This window comes from Tamandua tetradactyla, chromosome 12 (genome assembly GCF_023851605.1).
Source record: "Tamandua tetradactyla isolate mTamTet1 chromosome 12, mTamTet1.pri, whole genome shotgun sequence".
Taxonomy (NCBI): Eukaryota; Metazoa; Chordata; class Mammalia; order Pilosa; family Myrmecophagidae; genus Tamandua; species Tamandua tetradactyla.
This window is the reverse complement of record NC_135338.1, coordinates 5,295,003-5,309,020: the sequence shown is the minus strand read 5'-3', so window position 1 is coordinate 5,309,020 and position 14,018 is coordinate 5,295,003. Positions and strand designations below refer to the sequence as shown.

At 37.3% G+C, this 14,018-nt stretch overlaps 1 protein-coding gene and 1 non-coding gene across 2 annotated transcripts in view; both read right to left on the bottom strand.

The window, feature by feature from the left end:
* RTN1 (reticulon 1) overlaps positions 1-14,018 on the bottom strand; it is a 268,450-nt gene that overhangs the window by 195,069 nt on the left and 59,363 nt on the right.
* TRNAY-GUA (transfer RNA tyrosine (anticodon GUA)) lies at positions 7,814-7,884 on the bottom strand. The gene has a single exon. It is a non-coding gene; the product is annotated as a tRNA-Tyr (tRNA).

Sequence of the window (14,018 nt, the reverse complement as noted above, 5' to 3'; positions counted from 1 at the left end):
ACATACAAAATGATCAATTTTCTCAAAGCCATCAGAGCCGGGCAAGTGAACTGAATTTCAGAGTGACAGGGCCCTCCAAGGAGAGATGGAACACATCAACTATTTCACCCTTGACAAAGCACGGGAGGAAGAGAGCCACCATAAAAGAAGAAATAAACTAAAGTTTTAATAAATTCATAGAGACTGAATATGAGTTCACATATAAGTTTAGAATAACTGGGAGCCCCAGACACATGGGGAATTCACTCTCCTCCATAGGCTTCCATCAGGTTCTCACAAAAAAGACTTGGAAAAGGGTAGAGAGAAATCCCCGCCCACATACCATGTAGGCGGTAACCGGCTGCCAGTGGAGCAGACATGAGAAAACATCCATTTCTACAGACTCTTCTCTCCTGCGAAGTAAAATGCCTTAAGGCACTGGAGAGATGGATAAGAAACCTTCTCACTGTCAGGACACAAGAGAAAACCTACTGCTTCTGGGAGAAGGGTGGAAACAAGAGCTCTCTATACACAGAAGAGTAGCAGGAAAAGTTTTGGGGACCAGGACCTTGCACCAATACAAAGCAGAAATTATCTCTTGATTGACAGGGGTGGGAGAGATGAAAGATAAGATTTTATGCTGCTTAAGAGGTGCAAGAGATATAAGGAAGACCTTGACAGGGGAGAGGGGAGAGAGGCAGAAACACTGAAAAGATCTTATCCCCAAGCGCTAGGTAAAGAAGACTTGCCTAAGACTAGAGTTGGATTAACGTCCCACAAGTCTTGCACTAAGTAATAAGCAGCAGCAGTTACTGATGGGGGAGGAGAAAAGCAAGGAGAGAGATTACTTTTGTGGTGTAGATATTTGGGGCCTGCTAAAAGCAGAGGGTAAAGCAAAAATCTGAGAAAAACCCTTTCCATTATAGAATGATAGTAAGCACAAGGTAAAAGCACCCATTGTGAGGAAATTAGAAGCCTATGGGACAATGAAAGTGATAGAAACACCAAAACCCAAACCAAATTCAACTACTAAATAGATTAACTCAAACTTCCACATTAACAAGTGTAAAGAAGGGACCTGGCCATTTCTAGGCATAAATGCTTACCTCAGCATAAATGCTTACCTCATTTTCTATCATTCTTCTGTACATGATATTTGGCATTTAACAAAAATTAATGGAAACACAATATAAAATATTTTTCTAATTGTCAAGAAACAAAGCAATCCACAGAAGCAGAGTCAAAACTGATGTTGGTGTTATCAAAAAGGGACTTAAAAATAAGTATGATTAATATGATAAAGGATCTAGTAGAAAAGGTAAAAACTATCAACGAACAGAAAGAAAATTTCATCAGCAAGATGGAAACAATAAATAAGACTCTAATGGAAATTCTAAAAATATATTAAATGATATATGAAAAAAAAATCTTTCAACAAAAAGCTTATCAGTTTGCTGGACACAACTGAGTAAGGAATCCGTGAACTAAGAGATAAATAAATAAAAATTATCCAAACTGAAAAATGAAGAGAAAACAGTGAAAGAAAGAACAGAACAGAGCATCCAAGATCTATGGGACAATGCCTAAAACAGGTGTATCTCAGAGATATTGAGGGGTCAGTTCCAGACTACTAAAGCAAATATTTCAATAAAGTGAGTCACATGAATTTTTTGGTTTTCCAGTGGATATAAAAGTTGTGTTTAAACTACACTGTAGTCTATTAAGTGTGCAATAGTATTGTGTCTAAAAAGAGAAAAGAGTGTACATACTTATTAATGAAAGGCTTTATTCCTAAAAATGCTAACCATTATCTGGACCTTCAGTGAGTCATAATCATTTGCTGGTGAAGGGTCTGGCCTCAGAGCTGATGGTCACTGGCTGATCAGGGTGGTGGTTGCTGAACACTGAGGTGGTTATGGCAATTTCTTAAAAGCAGACAATCATCAAGTTTGCCACATTGACTGACTCTTCCTTTCATGAAATATTTCTCTGTAGCCATCACATGATGCTGTTCGAAAGTATTTTACCCACAGTAGAAGTTCTTTCAAAATTGCAGTCAATCTTCTAAAACCCTGCCACTGATTTATCAACTAAGTTCATGTAAAATTCTAAATCCTTTGTTGTCATTTCAACAATGTTCACAGCATCTTCACCAGGAGTAGTTTCCATCTCGAGAAACCATTTTCTTTGCTCATTCATAAGAAGCAAGTCCTCATCCATGAAAGCTTTATCATGAGATTACAGCATTCAGCCACATCTTCTGGCTCCGCTTCCAATGCTAGTTCTCTTGCCATTTCCACCCTATCTGCAGTCACTTCCTCCACTGAAGTCTTCACATCCATGAGGGTTGGAATCAACTTCTTACAAACTCCTGTTAATGTTGATATTTTGACCTCGTCCCATGAATCAAGATGTTCTTAGTGGCACCTAGAATGGATGAATGCTTTCAAGAAGGTTTTCAATTTACTTTGCCCAAATCCATCTGAGGAATAACTAAGGCACCTACAGCCTTAAGAAATATATTTCTTAAATAATAAGACTTGAAAGTCAAAATTGTTCCTTGATCCATGGCTGCAGAATGGATGCTGTGTTAGCAGGCGTGAAAACAACATTCATCTCATTGTAGATCTCCATCAGAGCTCTTGGATGCCAATGAGCAGCAATATTTTAAAAGAAATTTTTCTCAGCAAAAGGTCTCAACAGTAGGCTTAAAATATTTGGTGAACCATTTTGTAAACAGATTTGCTGTCACCCAGGCTTAGTTTTTCCATTTGTACAGCACAGGCAGAATAGAGTTGGCATAATTCTTAAGGGGTCTAGGATCTTCAGAAAGGCAAATGAGTATTGGCTTTACTTATTAAGGTCACCAGCTTGATTAGTCCCTAACAAGAGAGTAATCCTATCCTTTGAAAAGCTTTGAAACCAGGCATTGACTTCTCTTCTTCAGCTATGAAAGTCCTGGAATGGCATCTTCTTCCAATACAAGGCCATTCTGTCTACATTGGAAATCTGTGCTTAGTATAGCCACCTTCTTCAATGATCTTAGCTAGATCTTCTGGATAACTAACTGTCTGCTGCTTCACCTTGCACTTTTTGTTATGGAGACAATTTCTTTCCTTAAGCCTCTTGAACCAACCTTTGCTAGCTTCAAAGTTTCCTCACCTCTCTTGGACTTCATAGAACTGAAGAGTTAGGGCCTTGCTCTGATTTAGGCTTTGGCATAAGGGAATGTTGTGGCTGGTTGGATCTTTGATCTAGACCACTAAAACTTTCTCCGTATCTGCAGTGAGCCTGTTTCACTTTATCATTCATGTGTTTACGGGAATCACACTTTTAATTTCCTTTGCATTCACAACTTGGCTAACTGACACAAGAAACCTCACTTTTAGCCTGTCTCTCAACTTTTGACATGCCTTCCTCACTAAGCTTAATCAGTTCTAACTTTTGATTGAATATGAGAGATGCGTGACTCTTCCTTACAATTGAACACTTAGAAGCCATTGTAGTTTAATTAATTGGCCTAATTTCAAGATTGGTATGTATAATCTTTTTTTCTGTTATCGTTTTATTTCTTTTTCTGTTGTCTTTTTCTTTTTCTAAATCGATGCAAATGTTCTAAGAAATGATGAATATGCAACTATGTGATGATATTAAGAATTACTGATTATACATGTAGAATGGAATGATAAGTTAATGTTTTTGTTTGTTGTTAATTTAAAAAAAAAAAAAAGATTGCTGGGTCTCAGAGAATAGGGAGGCCCAAGAAGAGGGAGAGAGATGGAGAATGGCAAGTTAGTGAAGCAATCAGAATACGGACATTTAATAAGTTAACTGTCTTATATGGGCACAGTTCATGGAAAACAATTACAATATTAACACCAAAAATCACTGATCACAGATCACCATGACAGATATAATAATAATAATAACGAAAAAGTGTGAAATATTATGAGGATTACCAAGATATGACAGCGACATGAAGTGAGCACATGTTGGAAAAATTATACCAACAGACTTGCTCAACTCAAGATTGCCACAGACCTTCAATTTGTAAAATATGCAGTCTCTGCAAAACAGAATAAAGTGAAGAACAATTAAACGAGGTATGCCTGTAGTCTGATATGCATGCAATTCGAGTCTTAGAAGGAAAAAAAAGAGAATAGGATGAAACAAATTGAATAGATAATGGCTAAGAATATCCCAAAATTTATAAAAGACAACAAAGTATAGACCCAAGAATCCCAAAGAACTACCACGCCCCCCCACCAAAGAAAAATACACCAAAGTCAAACTTCTGAGAACTAAAGATAAAGACAAAATCTTGACGGCAGGCAGAGACAAAAGAATCATTACATATAGAACAAAGATGATAATTACAGACTTCTGTCAGAAACTATGCAAGTCAGAAAACAATAGAGAAATATCTTCAAAACACTAAAAGAAAAAATAACTGTCAATCTAAAGTTCTATACTCAGCAAAAAGGATCTTTCCCAAATGAAGAGAAAATAAGGGTTTTTATGATAAATTATATCCAGGAGAATTCATTGCCAGCAGACCAGTAATGGCAGAAGAGTTACACGAAGTTCTTCAGGCAGTAAGAACACAATAAAAGATGGAAATTCAGACACATACGAATTCAGAGATACACGATAAAAAGCACTGGAAATGATTTTTAAAACAAAGTTAAATATAAAAGACATTTTAGAAATCATTTTATAAGACAATTGATTAGGGCGGGCCATGATGGCTCAGCAGGCAGAGTTCTCGCCTGCCTTGCTGGAGACCTGGGTTCGAATCCTGGTGCCAGTCCATGCCAAAAAAAAGACAACTGATTAAAGCAAAGATCATAAGAATGTATTTTTACTCATCAATAGCACAAGGAAAGTGGAAGGGGGATGGAAATCTACTCATACAAGGTTATTGTGCTATATATAAAGAGAATATATTATTTGAAGGTACTATATTTAGATACTAGAAAATTTCCAATATTTTCAGTTCTTCTTCCCAAACTTTCTCATGGGACACCTCAGTTATTCATGGGTAATATGTGAAAATAAGAAGTATCCCACAATCAAATAATTTAAGGTCAATCAGGGTTCACCAAACTTCTAAAATCCTTTAATATGCTTTTCCACCTTATGCCACATTCGCTAACTATATTTGGGTATTGAAACATCTCACCTGGGTTCCAAGGAATGTCATTTGGGATATGGTACCTGATAGAGAACATTTTGAACAAATGCAGCTTTTAAAACAACTGGAAAAGTTACTGCTATAGCATGAAATCTGCATCAAATGAGCTATTTTCTTCTTTGGATTATTTCCTTTTTAAAATAGTCATGAAAAAAATGAGGACGGATTAATTAAATACTAGATTACTAAAGGAAGGAACTAGAACTTTGTTATTCAAAGGGCAGTCTGTGGCCCAGAAGCATCAGCATCACCTGTTAGTTTAACTGAAGGGCATAATTTTGGGCTAAGCCAAAGAAAGACCTCCTAAAACATAATCTTCACTAGGCTAGAGAAAATGGAAGAAGATGACAATAGAGAAAAATCTGACTTTCAATGTGTCGCTGTACATCAGGGCATGTGATTTAAATGTCATAAATGTGCCTCTGAGGTACAAACTATCTGAGTTTATATTTGCTTCAATGACTATTAGTAAACAAGCAATCCAAATTCTGTTGTTAGTACACACTCTTCACACGATGTTTTTATGTGATTTCATTTGAAATAAGCATTTTTTAATTCATTTACAATTTGCATGTTTATCATTTAGGATTTTCTTTAGTTTTCATTTCCAACACCCAAGAAGCCCCATCAAAAGAGAGGCCTAAGGATGGTCCAGTAATTTCATCAATGAGGAAGTTGTACATGTGTTGCCCTTCAAATATCGACCCTAGCCTAAATCAAAATCTCTCTTGCAAAAATGACTATTGTCATTAAATGAATCTTTATTCTTCACTCAGAATGATGTCACCATCTTGCTAAGCAGAGGCACCATCTTTTTGCCTGTCTAAAAGTAACAATAAAATGAAAATAGTCCTTTGTAAACAAAGACAACTTTTTAAAAGAAGAGAAACCAAGTAGGGAATTTACAGGTGATATTTCATTCTCTCTGCTTTCGCTATTTACAAAAAGAACCTACTCAACAATCCACCATCCCCTTGGTGAAACTGATAGAGATAATATGTCATTTACTCACAGGCCAGGCAGAAAATAGCTGTCTATCTAAATGAAATCACAAGGACAGGATGCCTCCTCTTTTCATTTGACTAAAAAAAAAACTGAAGAGAGGATACCTGTAATCAGAGTTCCCAAAGAGCTTTGATTCTGGTTGTCTCGCTCAAATATCTGCTGAAGAGACAGGAGGGGTTACTTCTGTCCAAGAGAGGGAGCTACATATAACTCACCTCTGCTATCAAGGAGTTTACAGTTGAGTGAATCCTTTTACAAACTAATAAGCCAATCCAGATGTGAGAAGTTTCCAGATCTTTAAGGAAGGTTTCATCCTCCTGGAAGGGAACTAGTATCTCAGGGAATGAATGGCCTACTTCCCTCAAAGGCCAGGTCTCCACAGTCAAGGCAAAGAATTAGGGCAACTATCCAGATAATTCAGGCCACCCAAATGTACTCTGGCCTGAATTATTCAAGTTAAAAAAGCAACCTTCTTTGCAGGAACTGGTCACCCAGATAATTCAGGGGGGTCGAGATCACCCAGCAGTTTCTTACTTTGGCATGTCAGCATCATCCTACTACCTCAAACAAGCCAAGAGGCAAGCGTATTGATATGACCTACTTACATCTCTCTCCCAGCTCTTTCTGCCTAGAAACATTACACTTTGCTTTCCATTCTAAACAGAATTTTTCTCTCCTAAGCTGGACCACCTGTACCTGAGGGAGAAACAGTAAAGAGCAAATGAGACAGTATGTAGGTGAATGGTTTTGGCCTCTTGACTTGGAGATTCAGAAATCTGAGGTCCCAGAACCCTATCCTTTATTGTCTGTATGTGATACTCCTTTTTTTGTTTGTTTGTTTACATTTTGGTATTTAGTTGCTTATTTGTTTATAATTTATTATATATTTGAACTTTTAATTTTAGAATAATCTTAGATTTTACAGAAAAGTTGAAAAGATGGTACAAAGTTTCCATATACACCACACTCTGTCTCTCCTGTTGTTAACATTTTTACATTAGTATGGTATATTTGTTAACAATTAACGAATCAGTATTGATAAAAAGTTCATGCTTTTTTCAGATCTCCTTAGTTTTTACCTATTGAACTTTTTCTGTTCTAGGATCTCATCCAGAATACCATATTACATTGAGTTGCCATGTCTCCTTTGCCCTCCAGTTTTTCAGACTTTCCTTGCTTTTATGACTCTGACAGTTTTCAGGAGCACTGGTCAGGTATTTTGTACAATGTCCATCAATTGGAATTAGTCCGATGTTTTTGTCATGATTAGACTGTGGTTATGGATTTTTGGGAAATCCTTCCACAGAGGTAAATTGTCATTCTAATTATTTGGGTTTTGTAGATGTTAACTCCTCATTCTTACAATTAAAGGGGATATGATGAATTCTACATCATTAGATACTATCAAATCACATCAAATACCCAAAAAGAAATAGGCACAAGACAAAGATGAAGAAGATATAATGCCTTTCATTTGTTTATTATTGTTTTTGTTTGTTTTGTATGCTGTATGTCGGGGTCACATTTCATTCTTTTTCCATGTGAGTATCCCATTATTGCTGCATCATTTGTTGAATTTTTGTTTCATTGGCTTTTTGTTTGTTTGTTTCCTTGTTTGCTTGTTTTTTGGAGAAGTACATGGGCCAGGAATCGAACCTGGGTCTCCCGCATTACAGGCCAGAATTCTACCGCTGAACTACCCTTGCACCGCCTCATTTGTTTATTGAATTCCATCCTACTTAAGAAACTTTCTCACTTCTGAATGCTGGACAAGAGTTGAAAAGATGGATTTAGTACACTGAATTGCAAAGATTGACACTTGCCTAAAATAAAATAGATGAATTTAATTAAGATTAAAAAAGAGGATGTCCTTTATGCATGATATGAATTACAAATTTAAATAATTATATGTGTTTGAGTTAATCAAATCATGGATCACAACCCATAAAATAATATTTCTTTCTCTTCTCACTGTCATAGATCTCTCTTCTCAAGGTTCTGTGGAGTTACAACTGTTTTGTTTTCCTTTATTTTTTTTAAAAAGTCCAACTATAATCCAGCAGAAAACAATGAACAAACATAGATTGCAATACATTTTCATATTTTAGCTTTCAGAACTAAATTCTTAAAATGGGATTCTTTATCTCAGATTTGGCTGAGGCTCTCTCAGATTTGGCTGAGGCTCCAAAAGGTTGAGAACAAAACAATAGACAGCCAGTACTCCCATATTCCAAAGGCAATGGAAAACCAATTTTGCAACTCTTTGCCTCTAACTCATTCATTGTGATAAATGCGTTAAACTTGGAGGGGCTGAGAAAGTTAGTAATGTAAAGGATTTTTCAATAAAGGAAGGTATAGGTATCACTTAAGTCAAATGAGAGGCGCTTCAAAGAGACCTAACCAAGCTTAGTGTCAGTTCTTGCACCTGGGAATGCAGTGTGCTGGTGTCTGGCCAAGAAATCTAAAGCCCTAGAAGCCAATGAGGTGGCCTGTGGCTGCAGTGTGAAGAGCTGAGTTTAGGGAGTAAATGAGTTTTACCTACTGTGGCCAAAGGAAAGTATCTAAAAATCTGAGGCTATTTTAGATCCAGCCCTAAAGATCAGCCTAGAACCAGTAGAAGGCTTCAGCAAAATGAGGTTGGAGTTGACCCTCAGAATACGAAAATCAACCAGAGAGGCAAAGGAACTACAGATGGGAGATCTTTAGGGATGGAGATGGCCTCCATATAATCCATAATATCCCATATGAGTTTAAACACCTGCCACATTCCTAGGAAGCCAATAGCTTATTTTGTCCTGCCACTCAAGTGAACACCTTTTCTGACACTTTGTCTTACTACCCCCACTGCATTCAGGAAGGTTCGCAAGCTGCCGGGGCACATCAGAATGAACAGAAAAGAAGCTGATTGGCCCACTGCAGCTTCCCACTTGGAGCAGCCCTGAAACTACAGAGAAAAGCTTTAACCTTAAATGATATTGGGATGAATTTACAAAGGACATGGTTTTTTGTTTTGTTTTTTTTGGCATGTACAAGCACCAGAAATCAAACCCGGGTCTCCCGCATGGCAGGGGATAACTCTGCCTGCTGAGCCACCGTGGCCCGCTGGGGACATGACATTTTAATTGTGAAATGTGTCTATGTTTTTGCCACTTGAAATAGCTGGAGGCCATTTCACTATCTGAGAGAGATCAGAGAAGTTATGGAAGCCACTCTAGTATTCATTCAAAATGTACGGAAAGAGCAGGCCCACCAAGCAGCTCTGAAAGGGCTGAGGGGGTAAGAATAAAGCTGCTTTTCATTTAAACCCTGTGAGTCTGGCTACTCCAATACATTTTAAAGTACGTTGCTAATTCGTTCTTATTTGTTAAAAAAAAAAAGTGTATTTTCAACTCTATAAATGTGTTGGAAATTCTCAACATTTCCTTCCAGGGAGCCAGGTTCAGCAAATATTTTCTTATGCAAATATCACTGAACTAAGCCAAAAGGCCATGATTTACAAATTAATAGCTTCATGGGGTAGAAGAGTAAACAGAAGCCTAATTAATGAATCTGTTCATTGTCCTTTCTTGTTGAAAGCATCAGCATCCAGTACTTGGTTGTATTTAGTTTTAGCATATTCCTTGGACAGGAAATAACAGTCCCGTAGGCTGCCTAGAGGTTTGGTCAGAGGTTTTTCTTTGAGAAGGTCTTCCTACCTTGGGCCCATCCTCTCAAAGCAGCTAACAAGTGCTGAGGTATCGCTAAGCGCAGAGGGACTACAGAGTGCCTACAGAGCCTTCTGCACTTAATTTTTAATACAAATTAAAATCCCAAAAACTTACTTCGAAGAAATAGAGAAAACAATAATCAAATTTACTTGGTTCTATTAATGTTTTAATTCTTATTCTGTTGTCTTTTTATTTCTTTTTCTAAATCGATGCAAATGTACTAAGAAATGATGAATATGCAACTATGTGATGTTATTAAGAATTACTGATTGTACATGTAGAATGGAATGATTTCTAATTGTTTTGTTAATTCTTTTTTTAATTAATAAAAAAAACTATAAAAAAAAAAACATGGCTTTTCTAGGGGACATACATCGTTTCAAACCAGCACAATAGGTAACCCTGTGTTAAAGTAACATGATGAATACATCAATGTTGATTTACTAAAAGAGAAAATAAAATAAACCCTAAAACCAAAAAAAAAAAAAAAAATTTACTTGGAAGGGAAGGGCACTCTGAATAGCTAAAAATATTGAGAAAGATAAATAAAGTAGGAGGTCTCACACTACTTGATTTTAAAGCATAATATGAAGCTACAGTGGTCAAAACAGCATGGTACTGGCATAAAGACAGATATACTGACTAATGGAATAGAACTGAGTGCTCAGAAATAGGCCCTCTCATCTATGAACAATCGATTTTTTTTGCATTACTGAAAATTTACTGTATTTATATTAAACAGTATAGTCAACATCATTCCAAACTTTTCCACTTAGCAGAAGGAAAGGAAATTGCACAATTCTAGGAATAATACAATTCTTCAATTTAGACTTTGACAATTCATTTGAACTTCAATGTAGATTATGGGCCTTTTAGTTGTCAAACATATTGAAGTCATTCCATCTAGAGAATAAGTCCATTGTTTTGAAAAACACCTTCTAAGTTAATACCAAGTTGAAAGCACCCCAGTTCCTTAAAGGAGCTGACTAGTAATTGTAAAACCACACAAGGCACCCAAAGACTGCCTTGATTTTAGTGTTTTGTAGTCCATTTTTATTCACCCATCAGCTTTTTTTTTTAACTTTTTTTATTGTATAGTATAACATATATACAGAGCAAAGAAATAAAAAAGCAATAGTTTCCAAAGCACTCTTCAACAAGTGGTTACAGGGCAGATCCCAGAGTTTGTCCTGGGCTACCATATGATCCTTTCATAATTTTCCCTCTAGCTGCTCCAGAATATAGGAGGCTAGAAGGCTTAAACTTTTTTTATCATCACAATCGACTTTTCTTCTTCTTTTTTTGTGAAAAATAACATATATACAAAAAAGCTATAAATTTCAAAGCACAGCGCCACCATTAGTTGTAGAACATACTTAAGACTTTGACATGGGTTACAATTTCATAATTTTAGGTTTTTACTTCTAGCTGGTCTAAAATGCTGGAGATTAAAAGAGATCTCAATTTAATGATCAGCATTCATGTTCATTTGTTAAATCCTGTCTTCTCCGTATAACTCCACCATCACCTTTGATCTTTCCATACTCTTTAGGGGTGTTTGGGCTATGGCCATTCTAAATATTTCATATTGGAAGGGTCTGTCACTAATATGGGGTAGGGAGATGGAAATATCTGATGTTCTGGAGAGGTTGGCCTAGGTTTCAGGACTTATCTGGACCAGGGACCTATCCAGAGGTTGTAGGTTTCTGGAAAGTTACCATACTGCATGGAACCCTTGTGGAATCTTATATACTGCCCTAGGTGTTCTTTAGGATTGGCTGAAATGGCCCTGGTTGGAGGCAGGTTAAAATAGGTAGCAAGGTCTACCTGAAGCTTGCATAAGAGCAACCTCCAGAGTAGCCTCTTGATTCTATTTGAACTCTTTCTGCCACTGATACTTTATTAATTACACTTCTTTCCCCCATTTTGGTCAGGATGGAATTGCTGATCCCATGATGCCAGGGCCAGATTCATCCCTAGGAGTCCTCTCCCACGTCACCAGGGAGACTTTCACCCCTGGATGTCATGTCCCATGTAGGGGGGAGGGCATTGATTTCACTGGCAGAGTTGCGTTTAGAGAGACTGAGGCCACATCTGAGCAACAAAAGAGGTCCTCCAGAGTAACTCCTAGGCATGCCTATAGATAGTCTAAGCTTCTCCACTACCTACATAAGCTTCACAAGAGTAAGCCTCATGATCAAGGGCATGGCCTATTGATTTGTGTGTCTCCAAAGTTTGACACAACATCAGGGGATTCCCTGATGGTAAGGTTTAAAAGTTTCATTCTTTCTCCCCTCCCTTAGGGGACTGTGCCAATACTTTTTGATTATCTGCTTAACATGCTCTAGGATGTTTCCAGGCATTACAATAATCTATACAGGATTAAAGGACCTCTTTCTACTGTGCTCCCCGTGTTTCAGTTGTTCAAATGAGCTATACAAATAGGTTGGATTAGATTATGCGCTACCGAAAATTTCAGTTTCAGACCAAATAAATCTTTCTTTCATTGGTCTCAAAGAGTATGTGTGGTTCTAAAATATAGACACTGTCTTCCTTACCTCTGAATTGTTCTGAATTGCTTTAACCCCAACCTGTTCAGCTTTGTTCTTATCTCTAAGAATCAGGTTATACATACATATATATATATATATCTGCCTTTTAAAATCCAGAAATAATCGCCACCACTCTGGACTTAATGCTCTAAAAGCTTACAGTCTAGGCCCCTGTTTTCTTACAAGCATTTTCTAAAGGTGACCAGACCACTGTTGCTCTTTTGTTTCTGGCTTATTCTATCTCCCCAAATGTCCCACATGTTGATTCACATCGGTGCATGCCTCACGACATTGTTCCTTTTTGTAACATCACAACCTTCATTCATAAGTACACGCCATGGTTCACCAATCTACTTCTGCGTCAGTGCATCCTTCAGCCACCTGCGTTCATCGGGCATCATGTAGAGGGCCCAAAGTCCACAGTCCATCCACATTCTTAATTTTAGATAATTTCATTGTCCCCAAGAGAAAGAAAACCAATAATCACACCCTCACCAAATAGGAAATCTAAACCTCCTCCTAAGTATTGTCCCTCACCCCATTATTTACCTCTCCTGTTGCTGTGGTAGTGCTGATGGTTTCCTTTTGAACATAGTTCATAGCATGCAATAGCAGTTTTCCCCCTGTACCCTGTACTTCAACACTCTTTATACAAGAGTCATATCTTTGAAGTAATTCTTGCGAGAACCCATTCATATTTCTAGTGTTAATCAGTGGGACATGTAGGTCTATACAACCCTTTTCAATCTTGTTCATCTTCAATATGGTAATATTACTTCTAGATCCACTAGAGAATCACCTTCGCTCCTATCTATTCCCTTACATTGGAGTTCAAGCTCATTAGCTAATGGTTCACACATCTCTAGCTTCTTTGTATCTCTATGTCCCCTATATTCTGTATTATAAGCCTCTGATCATACCTTTATGCTTACCATAAAAGTGGAATCATACAATATTTATCCATTTGTGTCTGGCTAACTTCACTCAGCATTATGTCATCAAGGCTCATTCATCTTGTCCTGTGCTTCAGGACGTCATTTTGTCTTACTGCTGCACAATATTCCATCAAATGTATATACCACATTTTGTTGATCCACTCGTCTGTTGACGGGCATTTGGTTTGTTTCCATCTTTTGGCAGTTGTGAATAATGCTGCTATGAACATTGGTGTGCAAATGTCTGTGTCGTTGCTTTCAGCTCTTCTGGGTATATACCAAGTACTGTGATGATTGGGTCATAGGGCAACTCGATATTTAGTTTCCTAAGGCACCACCAAACAGTCTTCCGTAATGGCTGCACCATTATGCATTCCCACCAGCAGTGCATACATGTCCCAGTTTCTCCACATCCTCTCCATCATTTATAGTTTTCTGTTTGTTTAACAGCAGCCATTATTATAGGTATGAGGTAGTATCTCATTGTAGTCTTGATCTGCATTTCCCTTATAGCCAATGAAAATGAGCATCTCTTCATGTGCTTTTGAGCCATCTGTATTTGCTCTTCAGAAAAATGCCTCTTCATATCTTTAGCCCATTTTATAATTGGATTATTTGTCCTTTTTTGTTGAGTTGTATGATTTCT